Consider the following 24,495-nt stretch of genomic DNA (forward strand, 5'->3'; position numbering starts at 1 on the left):
CCCGGCCGCGCCAAGGGGTGGCTTGCCCCCCTGTGGCTCCTCTTTGACTCCCCTCTGGATTTTGTCTTTGTTACGGTAAAATATTGACTTCGAATTTTGTTTCGTCCAATTACGAGAATATTTCATGTACAACTTTCTGAAATACAAAATAGTGGAAAACAAGGAACTGGCACTGTGGCATCTTGTTAATAGGTTAGTACCGGAAAATGTATAAAAGTGCAATGAAGCATGAGCAAAACATATATAAATTGGTGTAAAAGAAGCATGGAGCATAAAAAATTATAGATACGTTTGAGACGTATCAATAAATCCCACTCTTGATAACATACAACCCATATCTTATGGAACACATGCGAGATAGATTTATAATAACCCACTTACGAAGTGACGCTTGCAACAAGCTATGCATTCTTCCGATACCTAGGAGTTGTATAATTTCACGGTCAAAGGAATAGTATAAAAGACAATGGAAAGGCTTCGCAATCAGAACTATGTAACACGATCAATTGCTACCTTTGGTTAGGTCAAGTCCATCATATTATCCTCCTTAATAATATGACCTCGCTAATAAGTGATAGCATGTCCATGGTTAAGGAAACCAATAACCAACACTTACTTAGCGAACTAGTATAGAGGCATACTAGGGACACTTCATTTGTTTCTCCACACAAGTATTATGTTTATGAATAATACAAACAAGCATGGTGAACAAATAATGTCATGAGCATAAATTGATGATAATAAATATCATTTATTATTGCCTCTTGGGCACCAATTCCAACAGTTTTCTCGGGACGGCCAAAAAGCCACCCCTTCTTCTCCGAAGGGGTAGGTTGACCACATTTAAAGTATAAGATATTTCTCTCTCTCACTCAATTTTTGAGCTCCAAAAGCTTGAGGTCTCCCATTTCCCCTAGCTAAACTCAAAACCATTTGGGGAAAATGAAGAGGAGGTACTAATCTACAATCTCACCGAGTCAAACATCATTATCCCTTGAGTTTATCAAGCAAGATTGCCACTCTTTGGTTTGTGGGAAACTCGAGGTGGCTATGGTTGATCGGAAGCATCCGGGTTGTGGATTTTCTCTGAGGAAGAAGTTTGTGAGGGTTCGTAAACTATATTAAAGTCTAGCATGAGTGGTTATTCCTTTGTGAGATAGGCTCCGGAGAAGAAGGTGATCCTTCGTGGCGTGGGGAAATCCTTCGTGGGATCCAACACTTCTCAAACGTGGCGTACCTTCCTCCCAAGGAAGGGAACACGAGAATGCATATTCGTCTCTGTGTGCTTCAGTAACCCTTTGCTCGTGTTATTTACATTTGTGATAGCCTTTGTGCTTCAAGTATCTTGTATCATCATCTAGGTTGCATCACCTAATTTGCATTAGGATCTCTTATATTTCCACAAAGCCTAAAATTTCAAAGGAAATTGATTTTTTGTAAAACCTATTCAAACCCCCTTCCCTCTAAGTTACCATCTCCATCCTTTCAATTGGTATCAGAGCAATGAATCTTTTTAGGGCTTTACCGCCTTAGGAGAGAGATGGTTTATCCGATGATGCGGATGAGGCTAAGACCTATTTGGTCAAAGAGATCAAGGAAGTGTTTGCATGTGAAGCCCTTGAAAGTCTAAGGTTGATTCAGGTCTCGATGGCCATATTAACAAACTAGAAAAACGTTTCAAGGTTCTTGGCGATAAAACTATACTTGGTGACCCCTCCGCTGCCTCCTTGGGGAAACCGTTGGAACCTTGTGGGGAAGGCTATGTCGATCCCGCTCAAATGAGTGGCAGCTCAAATCATTTTGAGTCTTATAATAAATTTATTTTTACGTACCCTAAGATTAATCCCCGCATGCCTCGTATTAATAATACAGGGTCTTCTCCCAATTTTGATGGAACTAACTTTTCCTATTGGAAACATTCTCCTCGTCGTTGTCGGCTCCTCCTTCTTCGGCTGCGGCAAGATGCAGCCCTGGCCGGCGTCCCTGGGCTTCCCGCGTGGCCTGCTAGACTAGCCAGCATCATTGTCGTTGTCGAGGATGATGACGAGGCCGAGGCGACGGTGGCGCTCCTCCTCCGCGCGGCGGTGATCCGCCATGCTCAACGCCTTGGCGAACTCGTCCGTCGCCGCGAAGGATTCGAGTTGGGCTTGGCGCAGCTCAGGTAATTCCTCCGGGTCGTCCTCCGCATTGACGATGGAAGTCGCCGCCTTGTATTCCGGCGGTGGCGTCCATCACGCCGGCGCGGCGGAGATGGCTGGAGTCGATCGCGGATGACGACGAGGGAGAAGGTTTGGAGGAGGAGAGGGCGAGATCGATGGCTGGATTGTGCGGCGAGGGAGCGCACGTGGTGGTTTATATGGAGCCGAGGAAGCGTTGACGGGCATTAACGCCGCCGCCGAAGATGAACAGGCGGCGCTGAAGACGAGCAGGCGCATTAACGCCAACGCGACGCGGAAGTTGAGCAGGTGCAGAAGGCGAAGCAGCCTTTGACGGGCGCGGAAGGCAAGGAGGAAGACGATTCTGCCGACACTAACGGGGCAGGTCCACAACATGCAGGTGTTTCCTGCGCCTTCTTCATGCGTTGTTTCCGCTAACACGCGGCTGGCCGACGCCCCCGCTAACCTCCCTTTGTACTGGGTTTGGTCTGGGGCGCTGGATGGATAGTTGGACATTGCTGACTGAAAATCTGTTCTAAGAGCCACGGCTGAGAATCATTTTAGACGCCGGGCACTCTCCAAATATCTATATGTGGCCTTTGGGGAGGAAGAGTGGAGATGCTCGTAGGGAAGGGGGTCTTGCCTGGCGGATGGCAGGAGAAGATGATTAGGACGGCTACCGTGTGGGCGGGTCGACGAGCAGGGTGGCGCAGGGCATAGGCTTCGACGCGGTTGATTCGATTCGCGTCGAATAGCTAGGAAGAAAGTTGGGAGAAGAAGAATGGCCGCGTCGATGGGCCAGGCTCACCTGCGAGTCCTTCAAGCGGCTGGTCTCCGTGTTGGACTCTGAACCCGATTTTTTTTTCCTTTCTTACATGGACATTGGATTCTGACCCGGCTTTGTAAACGGCGGTTGGGGTTTCCGTTTACTAAAGTGAGCCCGGCCCTCGCCGCGTCTTGTACCTGTGGACCTCGACCTCGCATCTCAATGCGCCGGCCCGATTCGTCTGGATCAACTCCTAACATAGATACACACTTAAACATGTTTTTATTTCAGCAGCAGCCATGGCCCCAATCCAAGGTGACCTGTCCCCTCCTCCTCGCAAACATGTTTTTATTTCGTTTGTTGGTAGTTAGAGTTTCATGCAACTACTTGATATGGTCATCTTTTGTTCGACCCAATTGTTGAATTTCTAAACCTAAGTGCATCTCCAACAGCGACGCGACCGTTTGCGTTCGTGCGGTCGAAAAATACGTCTGAACCTTGTTCCAGCGGACGACGCATAGTGACCGAGTCGTTCACGGAGACGCAAACTCGGGATAAATATGCGGCACGTTTGACGTTGCGTGGTCGCGTCGAGGGTCCGCTCGCTTGTCCCATGGGCTAGCCTGGCAGCAACCCTGGCTCGAGCCGGCGCGAATGTTAGCACAACAATTGACGAGAAGGAGAACCGCTGGAGTGCCAACCGTGTCGATCGACGCGAGAACCCCTGGAATGGAGCGTGAACCACCACGGAAGAGCAAGCGCAACCCTCTTCAGTATCTGCGCCGCTATTTATCCCCGCTCAATAAGACCCCCGCGTCTACGCTAAGGATCTCCAACCGGCATGCGCCATTCATCTCTACGAGTCATGGGCAATCTATCTTTGCCATCGGACACCGATAGCGAGGGGAAGCCGCCGGGATGACGTCATTGGTGGGATAGAGCTGCCACGCCGAGCAGCTCTAGCTCTCCGCCGATGGACGGCCAGGATGAGGAGGGAGACGTTGTTGCCCACGACGGCCAGGACGAGGAGGAAAAGGAACAGGCTGAAGATGCGAGGTGGAGACGGCTGGAGGCGGATGAGGCGACCGAGGAGGCGGCGGCAAAGAAAGAGGCAAGGGCTCGGGCGAGGGCGCAGGCGCAACATGCGTTCACGGAGGACGACGAAGACCCCAATGACTATTCGTCGGAGGGGGACACAAGCTCGTCGGACGCGTCGACCGGCACTAGCTCTTCCGAAGAGGTGACCAGCAGGAAGCGTGTCCATGAAGAAGAAGACGTAGTAAGCGCGTCCGTGAAGAAGAAGTAGCTCGTTTAAAATGTAGTTTGAACATATTATTTCGCAGTTTCTATGTTTAGTTTGTTTCAATATGTTGCACTACCTAGTTCAAAACCTTGATTCTACCTATAAATACCAATAAATACCACGGTGAACAATTTTCTCTCTACTTTCAACATGTTGCCTACCTTGTTTAATTTCTCTTAGCGTTTTGGTATGGATCGCACATACACTACTTGGTGGAGTCGATCAACTAGCTAGAAATAAAGAACATGCCTGCCTCGCTGGATGAAATGCGTCGGCCCGCTAGGGCTGCCCCCTCCCCCCGACGCAAACGGACAATCTTGGTCTGGCGACCATTTCGGTGTCCACAGGCCGACGCAAACGGACGCAGTCGGTCGATTTTGGCGTTCGATTTGCGTCGCCTGTTGCAGATGCCCTAAGCCCTTGCTAGGTCCTCTCTCTTGGAGAAGAAGTGAGCCTAGCTTACTTGGTTAGGGAAGTGGATATACAACCCAGCCACCCAGGTCTCCATAATTTTTTGCGCATGGAGGTGCGAGAACCTGATTTATGGGTGGAGCTTTTTGATAAAACAAGTTTTTAATACTCCATCCGATTCATATTATTTGCCATTAGTATGGATGTATTTATAACTAAGATACGTCTAGATACATCTATATTAGTGGCAACTAATTATATGAATCGGAGGAAGTACATTAATTTAGGGTTCTGACCGTCATCTTTCTTTTGAAAATTGTGCCAATAAAAGCCAAATCATCTTTAATAAGTGTTCTTGGGCCCTTCATTTGACGATGGGAGTTCCTTCCTAGCGTCAATGGTAGTCTGTGTTGGATGAATTAAATTTCTATAGGTATGATCTTTTGATTTGTCAACCGGAGGATTGGTCATTGCAATATTTTTTTCGGCTACTACTTCTTTGATAATGGAGATTCGTACTCTCGGCTCCCGATGACTTCGATCACACTATTCGACAATACTTGTTTTAATACTCTTGCCGATGTCGGGTGAATTATTTTTGCGGCTCACAATCAAAAATCACAGAAGAATCCTCGGGTTCTTGTTTTGGTCTTCATGTCATTGTTTTGCAACTACATTCACAAAAGTAAAAAAAAATGGTGTTTTTGAAGAAGAAATGGAGTTTAAACGACTCCAAGATTTGATTGTTTCCCAGACTTTATTTTATAATTGTGTGTGAGAGATTATGTGTCTCTACCATGTGCTACACACTATTATAAATATATCATGATATCGATTGTAAGAAAAGAAAGCATCTCTAGATCCTCTATGATAGCTGGGATGAGCAAGTTATGGCTGGAGCAGAATTCTTAAGTGTTTGATAGGAAGAGTGCCAGTCTTGTGGAAGTCATCCGAGGGGCTAAGGAAGATCTAGAGCTTTGGGATGTAACGGCAAAACATGCAGGTCTACCTGAGTAGTAGGCTAGAGATCGGAGGGCGTACGGCTAGGTGGGTTGTAACAAAACTCCTGTAAATACCCTTTTCAATCTTAATGAGACGGCATCAACTGATTTGTTGCATATCCATGAAAAAAAATCCCCCTTAGACACTTCTCAAATCGAAGCATTGGAAAAAACGTGTTCAAGATGGAGATTTTTTTGTTTATGAAATCGCGGTTGAAAATCACATATACCTCATGATATTAAAAACAAATATTCAGCCAACTAAAGAAGGTCACCAACTCACCTACATTCTTTTTTTTTTGACTGAAAATGCAGTGTAGCCATGCTTTTTCATTGATCAATAGAGGGTACAAACTGTACAGGACTCTGGCTCGGAGAACCAAAGGAAAGAAAACAAAAAAACAGCTATATATATACTAAGCTGAACTGAAAGCTACTGAAACTTCAGTAGGCTATTAGGATTCTTATATGTCATTCTAACTTACTCTCTACATCATCAGATGAGTGTACATGTGGATATGTCTTAACTCTTAAGTCAAAGATTATTACCTTTGATTAACTTTCGAGAAAAAAGTAACAATATGTATGACACTAAATTATAATCGGTGCATTCAGCTTGACATGTAGTTCAATAGTATAGTAATTTAATTTCTTAAAAGTCGTTGTTTTTATGCAAATATTTAATCAAATTTAAAAATATTTGACTTTCAAAAGAGAAAAAATATGCAAGAGCATGCAGAGATGAGACAATGAAAAATGAAATAAAAAAGTGGGTTGTCATATGCAAGGGCTAGCCTGCGTGCTTCTAGCAAATAAAATCATTTAATGGGAGGAAAGAGAAAGAGACTGTGAGAAAAAAAATGTTTTGTTCTTTTTAAATGACTAGCACAAATACCCGTGCGTTGCATCGGAAGAAAAGAAAGGATAACACTAATAATCTCAAAGGATATGATAAAAATATCCTAGCCTCCGGGTCCCCGCTGACAGATCTAATCACTCACAACTGGGGTAGATCTAATCACTCACAACTGTCATATTGACTTCTATGTCCTGTTTTGCCTCCAAAACCCCACTTTTGCTTCGCTGAAACAAAATCGGTCATCAAATAAAATAAACTTGTACCACAAGCATATTAGCTAGCTGAAGAAACTTTGTAATTTAATCGGTGCATAATAACATCAAGGATACGGTTTGCAGGGTAAAAGCTACATTTAAATAATTGATCTAACAGAGCGTACCCACTTCGTTGACAATTTCTCTGTGTAGAATAATTCATGAAAAATCTATCTGCAGCTAAGCGTTGTACATGTTCTGAGCAAAACAAAACTTTGTATGCTCTAACCGCACACAGAAATCAAATTAATCCGTGCTCCGGCATCTGCAGGAATGGGCAATGGGTAAGTTGTGTGTTTCGCGAACAATGTGAGAGCATATCTGAGAGATCAAATTAGTCAAGGCAACATATGGAAGAGAATTGAATTAAATATTCGCTGCTCCAGCTCACCTCCACCTCAACAAGTGCCTTCAGATTAACCACCTACAAAGTACGCAGGCCACACAATTCAACCAAAAGCAGCAGATTTTACATACGTACTTAGTAGATCGCAATAACAATTCAGTTTAGATTTAGAGGCAGAAGGGGATTAAGCCACCACACTGCCCGCCGTGGCGCCGGCAGGGACGAACCTCTCGTTCCTCACCTGCGCCTACTTCATCTTGCAGCACTAAAAAGACACTAAGCAGGAATTCACTCGTGAAGGCCCGGATGGGATGTCGATGCTGTGAGAGACGCTCATGCTGCCGTCGCAGCGGCGTCGCGCCGGATGTAGCAACATCTGGAGGTCACGAACAGGCTTTTAGAGACGCTCATGCTGCCGTCGCAGCGGCGTCGCGCCGGATGTAGCAACATCAGGCGTCTTGTCTCGTGTGGCACCAGGTGTGAGATGCAAAGATGCTTTTGTGTGGATGGCCGAGTAGATGGCCGCAGCCCGCGGCTGCCGGGGCGTTGTGGGTTCCGGACTGGAGCACACGCCGACGCACCTCCGCACCAACACGCTGCGCGAGGTAGCCGGACGGGTGGGATCGGGCCGTTGTCAGCGTCGACGATGCCGCCTCTTACGGCGCCAAATCTGCCGGCAAGAGACGCTTCGTGATGGTCATCTCCAACGAAGGCATCAACAGATGCGGGAAGGCCAGAGCGCGATCAAGATGCGCCAGCGGCACCCACCGAGACGAAGAAACCCTAACAAAAGTTGATTGATTTCTGCTGATCGAGCTCCTGGATCGGAGTATATATGAGCGCGAGCATTCGTACGTGGGCTCATGTAAATGCTTAAAGCTTCCAGCGCTGAACCGTAGGCTGGCAATATCAACTGTTGTTGGGCCGATGGGCCACGCGACACCACGAAGGAGACCGACCAAGTAGGGGAATCGAATCAACCAGCGATGAATCATTGGAACGAACCACGCGCTGTATTCACTTGTCGGTGGCATTTGCCGTAATTTAGACCGAAAATTATGGGCAATTCAAAAACGGACGAAAATAATGGGGAGAAACCTTAATTACTTCCTTTATTAGTAGGTAAAGATTTGGGAACTGGATAAAGTAAAGGAGAGAAGCGGGCCGGTCCAACCAAAGGTGTTTGACGGGATGCGTCACGCACCGCCATGAGAAACAGGAGAAACCCCGAAGAGTGAGACTCGCACTCATCCCACCCGTGACACCCAAAATTTCCCAAACCACACTAGGACTAGGGTCTCCTCCCTCCCACCGCCGGCTGCCCTCTCCTCACCCGACGGCGATCCCCACCCTCACACACCTGGGGATCCCCACTCCGTGCTCCACCCTCCCGAGGAGCAAGCGTGGCGACCGAGCAAGAACGCGATGAAGAGCATGCTGACGAAGCTCCGTCAGTGGGTCGCCTCTGCCCTTGCTACGGGAAGCCCTGAAAATTCTGGTCCTGACATCGTGGAACAAGCGGGGTCTTCCGGTTAATTAATTAGCTTGCACGTGTGTGCGGGGGTTTTAAAAAAGATGTGATTTGTACCCATGTTATTCTTTCCTCGCATATCGAGTAGAGATTAGAATGCCACATTACCAAGGATCAATGGTCATGCTCTGTTCCTTGACCCTTCCTTTCTAGGGAAGATGATAATCGAACTCGCTCTTTCTAAAAAGGCTCAGCATATGCCTTGGACAAGACAATGCTGTTAGTGCAACCTAACTCCAGATCTTCAACCTTTGCAGGTCACTCGAACCCGAACCAGTTCGTCTTCGCCACAGTTTTCTCTACTCAGATCGCCCCAGGCGATCCAAGAGATCTACAAGGTTTTCCCCTTTCAATTACAGTTACCGCAATTGCGCCTATTACCATCACCACTTCACAACCTATTAGTTTTTTTTTTAATTATTCACACTAGCCTTCAGTCCTTCTCGTAGAAGATATAGAATGGCCTGCTTATTATTGCAGTACCACCCATCATAATAATCACTGACTAATGATCATATTACCTTGCTTGTTCTGGCCAGCATTGACACTTGATCAGTCACCTCCTACACCTGACTTAACTCACAGGCATGGCCATTATATGTTGCTTCTTCTCTTCTGTTTTTCTTTCATGGCTGTTGGTTCTTCTCTTTAAATGATGGCAAGCCCTTGTTGTATGTAACCCCCACGGATGGTTAAGGTCCCTTACTCCCTTCGATCACATGATTATAAAATCACCTACAAATTTCATGTAAGATAAAATGAGCAAATAACACAGGTTATAATGATCTTTCTACCGAAAATTCCAACACTTCCAGGGTTTATAAACCTATCTCGGAACTATTTGAGTATGTTTTACTGAAAATTCCAACTATTTGAATATATAAAACTTTAGCTAATACAAACATACGGTTTGCAATGGTACTATATTAGCATGCCTGTTTCTCATTAGAACCATGGCGTACTATCTATTGATTTATTTTTCTTTTTGTTAATCTCCAGGTTTATGTTGCTTTTGTCACTAGTTACAGGTTACAAATTTGCAGATTCAGCATATTATGACACAAAGAAATAAAGTTTACCTGTAATACATGAATCAAAATTATCATTCACCAGTCAGCATAACCGTGCTTGTTCCATCAGGGTTGAGAAGCATGGCAGCGAGGTGACCAACACGGAGTTGGAAGCACGGACAATGCATCAATCACCTCCAACACTTGGCTCAACTCCTAGGTACTACATTGGCCTCTGCTAGCTCCCTAAAAAAACTTCAGTGGTTATTCCTTGCTATTATTGCAATACCTACATCGTAATAGTCACTGGCTAATAAGCATATTGGTTTGCTTGTCTTGGTAAGCATTGAGGAGTATGCCAGTGAGGTGAGAGCACTGAAACTCGCTCGGTCACCTCCTACACTTGACTCAACTCACAGGTACTACATTGGCCTCTTTTTGCACAGCTCTGTTTTTTTTCGATAAAGGGAATATATTAATATCAAAACGATACCAATTAGCACAGCTCTGTAGAACCATGGATTAATATTTGTTGATTGAATTTGCTTTTTATTGATGTCAATGTTGATCTTGCTGCTTATTAGTACTACTTAGAAGCCTGAGAGCAATAAATATATATATACATGTAGCATTCTTTCACCTGTTCTGCATATCATTCAAACATGTATATTAATCGTCAACTTCAAAAATGAGTTGAAGAGGATTATTTATATCAAATAACTGGTAGCTTTAGAATAATCACTGATTGTGCGGAAATTTATCACTCTAGGTCCATGGAATGTGCTTATGACACTACCAACAGGGACACTGGCTCTGAAATTGTTGGGGAGAAGCCCAAAAGTAAATCAGTTCCTTGGTACGTATGATTATTTTGCTTTTGTTCATCTCATGTTTTATTTATTAAGTTGTAGTTTGTAAGTCTTGAATGCATTAATGTAGCTAGAAGCCTCAAAACACTTAATTTTACTTGTATATAAATGGATCACATCATATAAAAAAGCAGCAGGGCAACATGTCATTAGTGTGATGTAGGATAGTGTTGACCTAATCCACAACGAGATAACTACTATGCATATTATTTTTGGTCAAAGTCAAACTTTATAAACTTTGACCAAATATTTATAAAATAATATCAACATCTACAACATCAACCCAATGTTATTAGAACCATCATGAAATACATTTTCATATTATATGCATTTGGTATTATGACATCTAACATATTTTTACATATAGATAGTCAAACATTATAAAGTTTGACTTTGACCAAAACTCTGTGGTAGACTACATAGGCATAGACTAGGTGATAAAATATTTTGAGGAAATAGATTTGTTTTTTCTTGTGCTTCAAGCATAGATAAATAGCATCTTATATGGTGGATGCTAAGAGTGTTAACTTCTCTTAATTCAAATAGCCTTACTAGATGTTTCTTTAAACTGCGTTGCACCCGCCTCTCCTCCTTTAGCGCACAGTATCGCTAACCATTCCGGATGAACACATGGAAGTAAAGTTGTGCCATGGAAGAGATCTAAGTATTTCACCCCCTGTGCTCCTCCTGGCTTTCTTAAATAGAAAGTTTTCCCCTTTAGCTCTTGCGCTTGTATAGGAGTTGCGATTTTTTTTCCTGCTCATGCTAGTTCCTTCCATGCATATTATCCCAATTCAGGCTCTTTGATGCATCCTAGTGTGCAAGTAAACAAACCAAACAGTACAAATGGACAATCCGATTGATTTTCTGCTGATGGTTTTTCTTTGCTTTACTTGTCTCACGAATTACAACTGTGGTGCCATTCCAGTTTATGTGAAGCGCATGTACCTGATCAGAACTTATGATCAGTATATCGATCATTGCATGTCATATTAATTCTGACTTGCTGAACCTCAATGAACAGTGTGTGTATATATCAATGCTGTTTTACAGATTTTCAGTATGTGTAGCATAGCTTCTGCTATGCTACCTCTTGGGCTCAGTGATGTGTGTGGACACCTTGCATTTTTTTTTTTGATTGCCCATAAACATGGCAACAGCGACCCAGCCCAGCATAAACTGGATGCTGAAAAATATTGGGCAGCAGGAGAGGAAATTGAAGCTCCAAAAGTCTCAGAGTCCCTTGCCTCTCTAACAGCAAAACTAGCGCAGTATGTTCCTATATGATTATTATATAATTATTATTGAAGCATGCAGCAATTTAAACCTATTTGTTGTAGGGGCGAAGCATCTACAAAAGAAATCATTGAGAATGGTAAGAAGTGGATGGGCGAGGAAGTCATGTTGGCTTTTGAGAAGTACAAAGAAGGAAAGAAGCAATTCAAAGTAAGTGACTACTATTTTATCCATTTTAATCGACAGTAAGGTTCTTAATTTATAGGGTGTTGTACCAGGACATGTTGCATTTCTTCGATAAGATTCAACACCAGTGCTTCAGTGTGGAGAGCTACAACCATATATTTCATCACTTCAACTTTACTGTGAAGACAAAAAAGATTTCGGACTATCATTGGTCATTGATATCTTTTTTCGCTGAAGTGAAGGAGCTATATGGAAGGAAGTACTATTCATGTTACGAGCTAAGTTCATATGATGATGGCATGTGCTTTTTTGCCTTCTATTTCGTTATAATTAACTCTGAATCTTGTTAAGTTTGTTTGGTGCAAAATTATCATTTTGAGCTCATGAATTATATATATATATATTTTTTATTTTTTTAGGTCACTGCTACGCTTGCCAGAATCAAGGGATGCATGCACTGCAGCACCCTATTTTGGGGCTTGGGTATGAGGGTGGCCATGCTGCTATGGGGCCCCCCTTCGTTTATCTTGAAGATGATGATTACTTTGATTGAGTGATGATGGTCTATGATGTTGAGGGGACTTGACATACAATGCGTCAAAGTAGGAAGATTTGGTGCTCCGAATTTGGTTATGATATACATACTAATTATGTTGTGTATGCCAATCTCCTAAACTTATTTTGTGGTTTTTCTTAAACTTTACCGTGGTGATATGGGTCTGGGTGCAATACAAGCCGTAGTTGAACCAAGGATGTACATTGTGCTTGTCCTCGACATGCATAACATGATTGTTGAGAATGAGTGTAGAAATTTTGTAGACTATGGCATCTATGACTTGATGGGACAACCGGTGTGGCCGCGTAGATGTGGAGACTGAATCCGGCGCTTTCTTGATGTGTACCATAACATTCGAGATTTAGATATGCATGCAGATATTTAAAAGAATCTCATTGAGTAGTGGTGGATATAGAATGTCCACCAAAACCACTAGTTTTATCTCTATGTCTCATGCTGTATGTGATTAAATTTGTGTGTTTTTGTGATGAATTTTGTGTTGATATGTATGCTAAGAATTGCTGAACTATTTGTATTGTGGTGTAATAATTAAGTAATTTTATATTATTTTCACATATATGTATGGAGTTGTGGAGAATAAATAGGTATGTGGTGTCATATTTTATGTCATCTGCTACGGTAGCATGCCCTAAAATCATCATTACGACATAAACTGTTTTGGTGTTCTATAGCCCAATTTTTGTGCCATAAAACTTTTTCCGGCTGCCCTATTTTACATCATCTATTAGAGATGTTCTTAGATTTTGAAATATGCATCTCAACATGATTTATGTTGCAATGTAGGAATGTTCAGAACTAGAATCAAAACTTGCATGCACAGCTTTGTGTCGATCACATCGCTTCCTTTTCGAGAAAACGCGAAGCTTTGAGCTAGCTTCGCTTCATTCATTGACAAGTAGAAGTTGTTTACAAGCCTAGAAAGGCCACACCCGGGTACAACACAACACTACAGCTAAGCCGCTGGAGGTAGAATCCACGCAAGGCCCGAGGGCCCTGCTGCAACCCACGATCTGGCTTACACCTTAATCGAGTCGAGGAGGCCGCCGAGTTCAGGCCGCACGCTATCGAAGATGATGCCTTTGCGCCACTTTCATAGCCACCAAGCTATGAGCATGAGCACCAAGAAAGTGCCCTTTCGAGCAGCCGTTCGGGTCGGTAGGACGGCCTCCTGCCACCACCCCAATGGACTATTCCTTTGGCTCCAGCTTACTTGTGCTTGTATAGAAGTTGAGGCTCTCTTCCTTCACTGGTCTACATTTTCCTTCATGCATCTTTCCTTCTCAAATCCATGCTAAACAATCTTATGCATTGGATCTACACGATGCAATTGCGTGCACTCAACACCAGGCCTAGAATATTCTACCATGCTACAACCTGTGGAATAACAGGCTCTTTGCTCTAGCCATTTGTTGTACAATTATAACCTGTGGTACCATATGCCAATTTAAGTGAAGCATACGATACATGATCATCATGATCAATATATTTGCATTTCATACAAATTTTGACTTGTTGCACCGCAGTGGCCAGACGATTGTATATATTATGTTGTTTAACAACTTTTCAGTATGTATATCATAACTTTGATATGTTGCATGTTAGGCTCAGTGATGTGTGTGTATTGTTACTTTGCATTTGTTGATCGTTTGGGTGTTGGTCTGATTCAGGGTATACAAACCGGTACGCTTTGACATCCTGGAGGCTTTGATTGGCCATTCACATGGCTACAGCAACCCGGTCTAGCATAAACTGGATGCTCAAGAAATTTGGGAATCAGGAAAGGAATTTGTAGTTGTTGAAGCATTAGAGTCCGTTGCCTCTCCGACAGAAAATCTAGCACAGTACGTTCGCATATAATTTTTGAAGCATACAGAAGTTTTAACCTATTTGTTGCAGGGTAAGAAGTGGATGGCAAGGAAGTTATGCTGGCTTTTGAGAAATACATTGAAGGAAAGAAGCAATTCAAAGTAAGTGGTATGTTGACATCTTCCGTGTGACTCCTCTTACTCAAACATGAGTGAGATGTGTGCTTGCTAAAGTTGTTGTGACCCTAAGCTACTTAGGATGGGCTCGGCCAAGTGATGTTTATCACTATTGGACATATTATTTTGATTGCCACTTGTTTTTCTTGCTTTGTTGTTGTTGCTGTTGACACTAGTCTAGGGTTAGCTTAGGTTTTTATTTGATCTTTTCATACTTGTAATAATTTATAGTTTGTAAAAATGAATATCGTAAAGACTTTGCAATATTGTGTTTAATTAATAAATGTGTAATTTCTCTATTCTTCAATTTCGTATTCTTTCTCATTATTGTCTTAATTTCTAATTCAAATATTGTTTGAATTGTAATTAGATAGTTATAGTTTGAATTCAAATTATTCTTTTGTCTAGGATTCAAATTTGAATTCTTATTATTCATATTTGAATTGAATTCAAACTATTCCCCCAAAACACATAAATTCTACAAATGTCATGTCGAAATCTGTCGACCCTGCCATGACTAAACCCTAATTCAACAGAATGAGAGAGACCTCGATCCTCCTATGTTTGTTTTTAATTGCGAGAAAAATTGCCTCGATTTGAGATGCAAATGCACACAAGCTTGCTACCTCTACCCTGCATTTGTCCAATACCTTTTTTTTTTGAAATGGAGGCAAAAGCTTTGCCTCATCCATTAATCAAGCAGAAAGTGTACAGTTTTTAGGAGAAAACCGAGCGAAAACCATACAACAAGACACCACGGGGCTAAGCCCACTCAAACCCACCACTGATACAAGGACGACACACTCGCCAAGACCAGCTTGCCTTTAAAACAAGCCGGAGAGAAGACGTCGTGCCTACTGTGGGAGGAGCAGACACGGGACTCCAACATAGCTGAAGACGAACCACTCAGAGAACTGCGCCAAAACGACCTTGTCGCCCTCCCGACACAAGGTCGATGTCCTCAACACTGTCAAGCTCTCGGGGCCGCCGCCCCGACATCCAACTAACCCACCATGCCCGACGCAGAGACCACCAACACCACCTTCCGGGACCACCATCCCGACATACCGCCGCTCGCACTCGGAGCAACCGCAATTAACTCCGAGTCCAATACCTAGGATGTTACAACCACCGCAATTAACTCCTTTCATTTTTGCTTTATGCCGTAGCTAGAATGTACAACATAAAATCGTTGGTTTGTTTTGTTCTTATCTTAAATTAAGTAGGGACGGTGAGAGACCTCTTTTCATCTAAAAAAAAATCGCAAGTCAGAGTTAGGGTCTGTCTTGTTCACGGCTAGTCGAGTCCGACGGAGTGTGTACTTGGGTGCATCGTGCGTCTCCGTGTTGGACTCTTGAGTCTTGAGGCTCTATGAACCCGGCCGGCGAGCACGTCTGCACCTTTCGCCTCCATCGTGCGCCGATTTGTCTCTCGCCGACTTGAATAAAACAGATCCCGGCCCCTCGATCGATGGAGCATACCCGCCGCCGTCGTCCACGCGCCATGGACCAAACACCGTCTTCTTCCACCAGCCGTGGCCCCAATCCAAGGTGACACCTTTCCCCTCCTATGGCTCTCGCCGCTATATATGATCTTGTTTCGGCACTTAGCTTTTTCCTCTCACGATTAGAGCATCTCCAATTGTCCCCATACCCATATTGGTTCCGACGCAGCTGTTTTAGGACTCATATGGTGAGGCGTCGGCGGAAAAACAAAAATAGGTGTCCGTCGGCTGCCAGCCACGGCCCCTATACTAAAGATTTAAAATTTAAAATATAACAAAATTTGAAGAAAAAGTAGAGTCATAGATAGTTCGGCCATACTTGCCAATATTTGTACAAATTTAAAAACATAGTAAAAAAAACCTAAAAAGTAATAACCGCCGCCGCCACGGCCTAGCCCTAGGCGACGGTACATCGCCGCTGCGTAGTCCTCCTCCTCGTCATCGGGCTCCTCCTTCTTCGGCTATGGCATGTAGCTGCAGCCCTTGCCAGCGTCCCCGCGCCTCCCGCGCAGCTGCTGGGCTGGCCGGCGTCGTCGTCGTTGTCGAGGTTGATGCCGAGGCCGAGGCGAGGGCAGCGCTCCTCCTCCATGCAGTGGTGATCCGCCGCGCTTCACGCATCGGCGAACTCGTCCGTCGCCGCGAAAGATTAAAGCTAGGCTTGGCGCAGCCCAGGGAATTCCTTCGGATTGTCCTCCACCTTGACGATGGAGGTCGCCACCTTGTACTCCAACGGTGGCGGCCACTCGCTCTAGCGCGGTGGAGATGGTTGGCGCCGCCCGCGGATGGTGACGCCTCTGCCGCCATTGCGGCGCCTGCGAACAGGCGCTTCCTCCGGTTCATCCTTGACCTATGCCATGAATCACGGCAAGGGCGTGTTGTAGGGGGAGTACCTAGCTAACGACCCTCACGACAAGGAGGATCGGGAGGAGGAGGAGCCCGCCTATCGCCGCGCCGCCCACTGGCCGTTGCCAAGCGGGGCCGCCAGGTTATCGCAGCGGCGGGTCGTTGCCATCGGTGATGTAGTCGAGGACCCACGCTAGGGTTCTCCCGGGCGTGCTCCACCACCGCCGCCGTTCGCTGGTGGGTCGCCGCTGCCGTCGAGGTAGTCTTCGCATTGGTGCTGGAAGAACATGGTGTTATCACCAGGATTTGACCGGGTCAGAGGTGGGCCGCGATCAAGATGGACTTAAAGATTATACATGGAGGAATATACATGAATCGGCCTTATGCGCAAAGTTGGGCTAGTTTGCCCTTGTATCTTAATATAGTAGATCGCATCTTAGATTAGAAGATAGAGTTTGACCCGTGCACGGTTAGGTGCACGCCTGAATTAGAAAGTCCCCTGGACTATAAATATGTATCTAGGGTTTATGGAATAAACAACAACCAACGTTCAACCAACCAATCAATCTCGGCGCATCGCCAACTCCTTCGTCTCGAGGGTTTCTACCGGTAAGCATCATGCTGCCTAGATCGCATCTTGCGATCTAGGCAGCAGAGGCTTTATGTTGTTCATGCGTTGCTCGTACTGAAGCCTTTTTGATGGCGAGCAACGTAGTTATCATAGATGTGTTAGGGTTAGCATAGTTCTTCGTATCATATGCTATCGTAGTGCAACCCTTGCATATCTAGCTGCCCTCACACCTATCTTAGGTGTGGGGGCGGCACCCCGCTTGATCATTATTTAGTAGATCCGATCCGTTACGGTTGCTCCTTGTTCATCAAGGATTAGTTTAATATCTGCAATAGTTAGGCCTTACAAAGGGTTGGAGGATCCAGCGGCACGTAGGGTGTCGTTTGCTAATCCTAGACAGGATGTTCCGGGGATCAACCTCGTGTTGGTTTTTAGGCCCTATCTAGGATCGGCTTACGATCACCGTGCGTGGCCGCGAGGCCCAATCATGAGTAGGATGATCCGATTATGCGGTGAAAACCCTAAATCGTCGTAGATTGAATTAGCTTTATCTTGATCAAGCAGGACCACCATATATTCGTGCACCTCGTACGAATCATGGGTGGATCGGCTCTTTGAGCCGATTCACAGGACAACCTGAGAGCCGATCGAGGCTCGTATTTAATGTTTACGTGTATGCCATGCAGGAAACTAAGCGAGGCATCTCCATCACCTTCCTGACCAGGTATAGGTCAGGTGGCACGCCCTTGCACCAGCATCGGACGTGTGACCAGAAGGCTTTGCGGGCCGTCGCTCGGAGGGACCAGGGCCAGCCGCAGCCCTAAGTTGTTCCCGGCTCTACTGTGTTGCCCGTCGCTGCCCGCCGGTGGGTTTTGACCGCAACACATTCTGACACGCCCGGTGGGACCATCGTCTACATCAACCACATCGCCATCTACATCTGAGATGGCGGACGGCACGCCAGTCACGTACGAGGATCTGACCGACGAGCTCAAGAAGAAGTATGACGAGGTCAAAGCCATCCTCGAAGCCGACCTCATCGGCTCTTTCCACAGAACCCGTTCACATGGCATCAGGTGGAAGGGGTTCACGCCTGATGGTGCACTCGATGGGATAGACCTCTCTGCCCCGTCAGAAGAACGCACCAGGTCCCTGCGGCAGGAGATCAACTACTTGGTAGCTCACTCGCTACACCGCCACTCTGAGAACCTGGTAAACACGTTGGAGCGTGTCGCTCTTCGCGTGATCCAGGAGATCATGAGGCCAGTACTCGCCGTCAGGACCAGCTCTCGGGACGCATCAAGGAGAGTTGCCACTCCAGTCCCGTCCACCGCTGCCATTTGCGTTGGCAGCACCAGAAGTGCCGAATTCACCGGCATTCGTCGTCTACAAGATCGGTGGTGACCCTAGTGACTGCCAGTTCTTGCATGAGGCGCCTAAGGAGATCCCTCACGGGTACATGTGCACGTATGTGCCAGATTGCGGTAACTGGGCGCTCACAAACCAGGCCACAACATCAGGGACTTCTGGGAAAACAGGAGGAACGTCAGCGACAGATCTTGAGAAGCAGACGTGGCTAACTAAATATGCCACCCCGACGAACCTCCAGAGCTCAGCTCCTGCAGTTGGCTCAGAGCTGGAAAAGCAAGCATGGCTGGCTAAGTACGCCACCCCGGCGAATCTTCAGAGTTCAACTCCTGCGGCCAGCACAGCGGATCAGATCAGTACCATACTGAGAGACCAGTTCGGCATGGTGCCGAAAAGGAGGGCAATCGGCTATTCCAAGCCGTACCCCGACGAGTACGAGTTGATCCCGCTACCACCTAAATATCGGCTCCCTGATTTCTCCAAATTCAGTGGATCGGATGGTTCCAGCTCCATCGAGCATGTGAGCCGATATTTGGCACAGCTAGGAACGGCCTCAGTGTCGGATCCACTACGCGTGAGGTTCTTCTCACAGTCCCTCACGGGATCGGCTTTCGGGTGGTACACCTCGTTGCCACCAGACTCGATCCGGACTTGGAAGCAGTTGGAAGAACAGTTCCATACGCAGTACCACTCGGAGGTTTCCGAGTCTGGCCTTGCCGATCTAGCACAAATACGTCAGAAGCGTGGAGAAACTGTGACAGAATACATCCAGCGCTTCAGGAATCTTAGGAACCGATGTTATTCGGTTCGTGTGACTGAAAAGGAAGCAGTCGAGTTGGCAGTAGCTGGTCTTGCCACACCGCTCAAGGACATGGCCTCCCAAGCAGACTACCCCTCACTGGCGCACATGGTTCAGAAACTGTCGGCATATGAACAGCGCCACCCGGACTTGTACCAGGACAAATTCAAGCGTGCAGTAGTCCTGGTCGAGGCAGAGGAAGACGAAGTTTCTGCGGGAGATCAAGAGGTAGCAGTGGCTGAATGGACTCGGGGGCAACCCCCGTGTCCTGCAAATGGGTTAAGCCACCAGGTCCTCCCAGGGGTTTTGATTTTGACGTGACCAAAACTGAGCAAATCTTCGACCTCTTACTCAAGGAGAAGCAGTTGAAGATACCTGAAGGTCTCAAATTCCCCACGGCACAGGAGCTGAACGGAAAGCCATACTGCAAATGGCATAACTCGCTCTCCCATGCCACCAACGACTGCAGGGTGTGGCGTCAGCAGATCCAAATGGCGATAGAACAAGGACGACTGATTTTCAACCAGTACGCCATGAAGGTCGACACCCAACCCTTCCCCGCCGTTAACATGGTGGGGTGCACTTACCCTGAAAGTTGCCAGCCAGGATCCTCGTTCAGCATCAACATGGTAGGACTTGGACACCACGCTGGCAAGGATGGAGACGAGGGCAGCTGCTCTCGTAGCAAGGACATAGAGGAGGCCGCTCCACGCGATCGGCTTCGTCACGATGGCAAGCGCTACGTCACAGAGGGAGAAGTGAAGAACATAAGTTATCAGCGACCCCTCTCTGATTACCTCCTCAACAAGTATGTGAGTCAGTGTGACCAACGCCGACGATCCAGAGATGATAATGAAAGAGATCGTCTGGCTAGAGAAGCCAGAAGACATCGTCGGCATGATCGCGATGAGGAGGAGCACGAGCGCCGTGCCAAAGGAAAATCAAGGGAGCAAAACGACAACGACAGGCACTGGGACTGCCCCTTCTTCAGACACTGCTGGGATTCAGGAATGAGCCGATTGCCCACAATCGGCAATTGCCCAGAATGCAACCAGAAGAAGAAGGAGGCAGCCAATGTGTCCGTGTTCAAGCGCCTAGGGCCTCTCCCGCCACAAAGCAAACGCGCTGAGTACCCTCGATGGGAAGATCTCGAGGATTCAGAAGACGAGGGACAAGAAGAAGAAGAAGACAGGTACCACCGGCCAAGGTGGTGCCCTGATGGACTCAGCCGTTCCCAAAAGCGCAGGGTTCAGCGATTGCGCGGCCTGGAGGAAGCCGAAAGGTTATACTTGCATACGCTAAGGAAGGCACGACCTGATCTGGCTGTGAAAGTTCAGCGAACCCTGGATGAAGAGGGTCGTCCACGGAAAATGGAGGGGCGCCCCAAGCAAAGGAAAGCCGATGACGAAACATCGGCTGGCACAAACATGGTGCTCGTCCTTCCGACGGAGCTTAGTGCTCCACGATTACACGATGCACTCGAGGTGGACGACAGCAAGCGCATCAACATGATAAAGTCAGAGGTTGGGCTGGTTTTATCCACCAGCCTGACCGAGTAGCAAGAACAAACCGATGAGCAAACGGGCCGAGGCTGATCCTTGTGATCGGCCCCAAAAATTATGAAGGGGCATTACAGAACCTTCAGTCAGCGCTTCAATCGATATGGAGGCCGATTCCAGCAATCGGCCAAAATTATCTTCACCACATGTTCTGCTTGTGTTCAACATCGATCTACTGGGCAGCGGCCACGTCAGCGGATGAAAGTCAGCACGAATCCTCGCGGAGCCGACGTGCAAGTACAGTGCCTTGGCTAACCACAAAGCCGATATCTGCAGTTCCCTGACAGATTCGGCTCGGGGGGCACCTAAACACGATGAACATGCGAACATGTGCAGGAGAACATGTGTGCAGTGAAATATTGGGGCCGATAGGAAAAAATCGGCCAGTAAAAAAAAAACTTTTTATACAGCCGATGCAAGGGCATCGACTTTAGAATTAAGAAGCGAAGCCGATGCGCAGCCATCGACTCTAGTACAATTACACAAGACCAAGACCTACCAGCTATGTGCTCAGGGCTCACATTGTCGCCAAGATGGTCAACCCTTTGCGTCAGTTAAGCTGTTGGTGTTTCATCTACAACATCGGCGCTCAGTGGAAGGAAACTGATCAATGGGGGCAAGTCTGGCTGATTCTTCAATGGTGGCTATCTCGGATTACCAGATTACCTAAGGTCAGAGCCTTTTTGTTTGATCTGTGCATCCATGCCGGTATTCTCGCCTTGATTGAGGCTCGGGGGGCAGCTCGCCCTAAAATGTCTTTGTTTTGGAGAGCCGATTTCGTTGGAATCGGCTGGTTCCATATTAATAACTTGGAAGCCAATGGTAACGTGTTTGGCTGATTCATCACTATTCTCGCCTTGGGTGAGGCTTGGGGGGCAACTCGCCTGAAAGTTTCTTGGCTCTGGAGAGCAAATTTGGTTGGAATCGGCTGGCTCTACATCGCAACTGTTCTGAAAAGGGGTGCTTTTGTTATAGAGGTATCAGCTTTAGCATCCAAGCTGATTCAGCGACAGTTCCAGGGCCCTTGTAAAAACACCTGCTCAAGACTAAACCCACGGCTTACTGCGATCGGCAGTGCTATCGTCATCGGTAAGACTGGCTAATTTGGAGGGATGACTGAATTAACCTGTCTCGCAGATTATCGTGAGAGACCGATGCGTTGTCATCAGTCATTGAACATTGATTGGGCTAACGGTCGACAAAGTCAGATGAGGGAAAATCGGCTGAATCAGCATACAGGACGTCGGCAAAATCAAAAGAAGTTTTCATTGATAATAAAATTTCTTACAAGGAGAAGCCGATTGTTCAACAAAAGGGAACGGATTACTACTGCCAACCCTATGCTAGTAAATCCCTACTCTAAGGGCTGTTGCTGTCTTCGCCGTCGCTGAGGTAGCTGCCGCCATTGCTGCTGTCGGCGAGTTCCTCGTTGCTGCTACTGTGACCTTCAGCAGAGGCCTCTTCCTCGTCATCATCATCGTCCTCGTCTGACCAAGCCCAGCCCCGGATACGCTTTGGTGGTGGTTCGTCGGAGGAGGTGTCGTCCTCTTGTTCCTTCTTCAGGTCGGAGGAGACAGAGGAAGAGGAAGACATCGCTACAGGGGAAGAGGGTTTTTTGGTGCCGATAGCTGGAACAGAGGAAGGGGATGAAGTGGGCTAATCAATCGGCACGGTTAAATAATGAGGAGCCTGGTGGAGATTTAATGCCATTGCAGTTTCCGAGGAGGTGATGCTAAAGCTATCGAATTTTGCAGAGAAGCTGAGAAGACAGGGCGTCATGATGAAGAATACTGCAACGGTTCTGCTCTGCCACGACATGACCCTTCGAAAGGAAAACAGAGTGGTTTTGAAATTATCATTACCAAAACCAGAGGGGCATGTGTTATCACCAGGATTTGACCGGGTCAGAGGTGGGCCGCGATCAAGATGGACTTAAAGATTATACATGGAGGAATATACATGAATCGGCCTTATGCGCAAAGTTGGGCTAGTTTGCCCTTGTATCTTAATATAGTAGATCGCATCTTAGATTAGAAGGTAGAGTTTGACCCGTGCACGGTTAGGTGCACGCCTGAATTAGAAAGTCCCCTGGACTATAAATATGTATCTAGGGTTTATGGAATAAACAACAACCAACGTTCAACCAACCAATCAATCTCGGCGCATCGCCAACTCCTTCGTCTCGAGGGTTTCTACCGGTAAGCATCATGCTGCCTAGATCGCATCTTGCGATCTAGGCAGCAGAGGCTTTATGTTGTTCATGCGTTGCTCGTACTGAAGCCTTTTTGATGGCGAGCAACGTAGTTATCATAGATGTGTTAGGGTTAGCATAGTTCTTCGTATCATATGCTATCCGCCCTCACACCTATCTTAGGTGTGGGGGCGGCACCCCGCTTGATCATTATTTAGTAGATCCGATCCGTTACGGTTGCTCCTTGTTCATCAAGGATTAGTTTAATATCTGCAATAGTTAGGCCTTACAAAGGGTTGGAGGATCCAGCGGCACGTAGGGTGTCGTTTGCTAATCCTAGACAGGATGTTCCGGGGATCAACCTCGTGTTGGTTTTTAGGCCCTATCTAGGATCGGCTTACGATCACCGTGCGTGGCCGCGAGGCCCAATCGTGAGTAGGATGATCCGATTATGCGGTGAAAACCCTAAATCGTCGTAGATTGAATTAGCTTTATCTTGATCAAGCAGGACCACCATATATTCGTGCACCTCGTACGAATCATGGGTGGATCGGCTCTTTGAGCCGATTCACAGGACAACCTGAGAGCCGATCGAGGCTCGTATTTAATGTTTACGTGTATGCCATGCAGGAAACTAAGCGAGGCATCTCCATCACCTTCCTGACCAGGTATAGGTCAGGTGGCACGCCCTTGCACCAGCATCGGACGTGTGACCAGAAGGCTTTGCGGGCCGTCGCTCGGAGGGACCAGGGCCAGCTGCAGCCCTAAGTTGTTCCCGGCTCTACTGTGTTGCCCGTCGCTGCCCGCCGGTGGGTTTTGACTGCAACACATGGTCCACGTTTGGTCTTTGTCCGGCGACTAGGGCGGGTCGTTCCACTCCTCCGACGTCAGCTGCTCCCAAAAATGATCGTAAATGGCAACGGCGCGCTAGGTCCCGTCGGCACCGGCGGGACCGGCAAGCCAGCCACCCATCCCCCAGATAGCGCATGTCTCGCGGGGCGCGCGCTCTAGAGGGTGCGCACCTCGGCGACTTGAAGGCACCGGCGGCCAAACTGTTGGCGGCGGCGCCTTCTTCTCTCTCTTGGCGGTCCATGGCTAGGGCTAGGGCTAGGGTGCTGGAGAAGGTTTGGAGGAGGAGAGGGCGAGGTCGTTGGCTGCAATGTGCGGCGAGCG

The 24,495-nt window shown here is 46.8% G+C and overlaps 2 long non-coding RNA genes across 2 annotated transcripts; both read left to right on the forward strand.

The window, feature by feature from the left end:
- The first annotated feature begins 9,814 nt into the window (after positions 1–9,814).
- On the forward strand, positions 9,815–10,513 carry LOC127294534 (uncharacterized). The gene is made up of 3 exons (XR_007846722.2): positions 9,815–9,857; positions 9,982–10,056; positions 10,407–10,513. It is a non-coding gene; the product is annotated as an uncharacterized lncRNA (long non-coding RNA).
- Positions 10,514–12,026: 1,513 nt separating this feature from the next.
- Positions 12,027–12,955, forward strand: LOC127294533 (uncharacterized). The gene is made up of 2 exons (XR_011756636.1): positions 12,027–12,225; positions 12,348–12,955. It is a non-coding gene; the product is annotated as an uncharacterized lncRNA (long non-coding RNA).
- Positions 12,956–24,495: the final 11,540 nt, after the last annotated feature.

Source organism: Lolium perenne, chromosome 4 (genome assembly GCF_019359855.2).
Source record: "Lolium perenne isolate Kyuss_39 chromosome 4, Kyuss_2.0, whole genome shotgun sequence".
Taxonomy (NCBI): domain Eukaryota; kingdom Viridiplantae; phylum Streptophyta; class Magnoliopsida; order Poales; family Poaceae; genus Lolium; species Lolium perenne.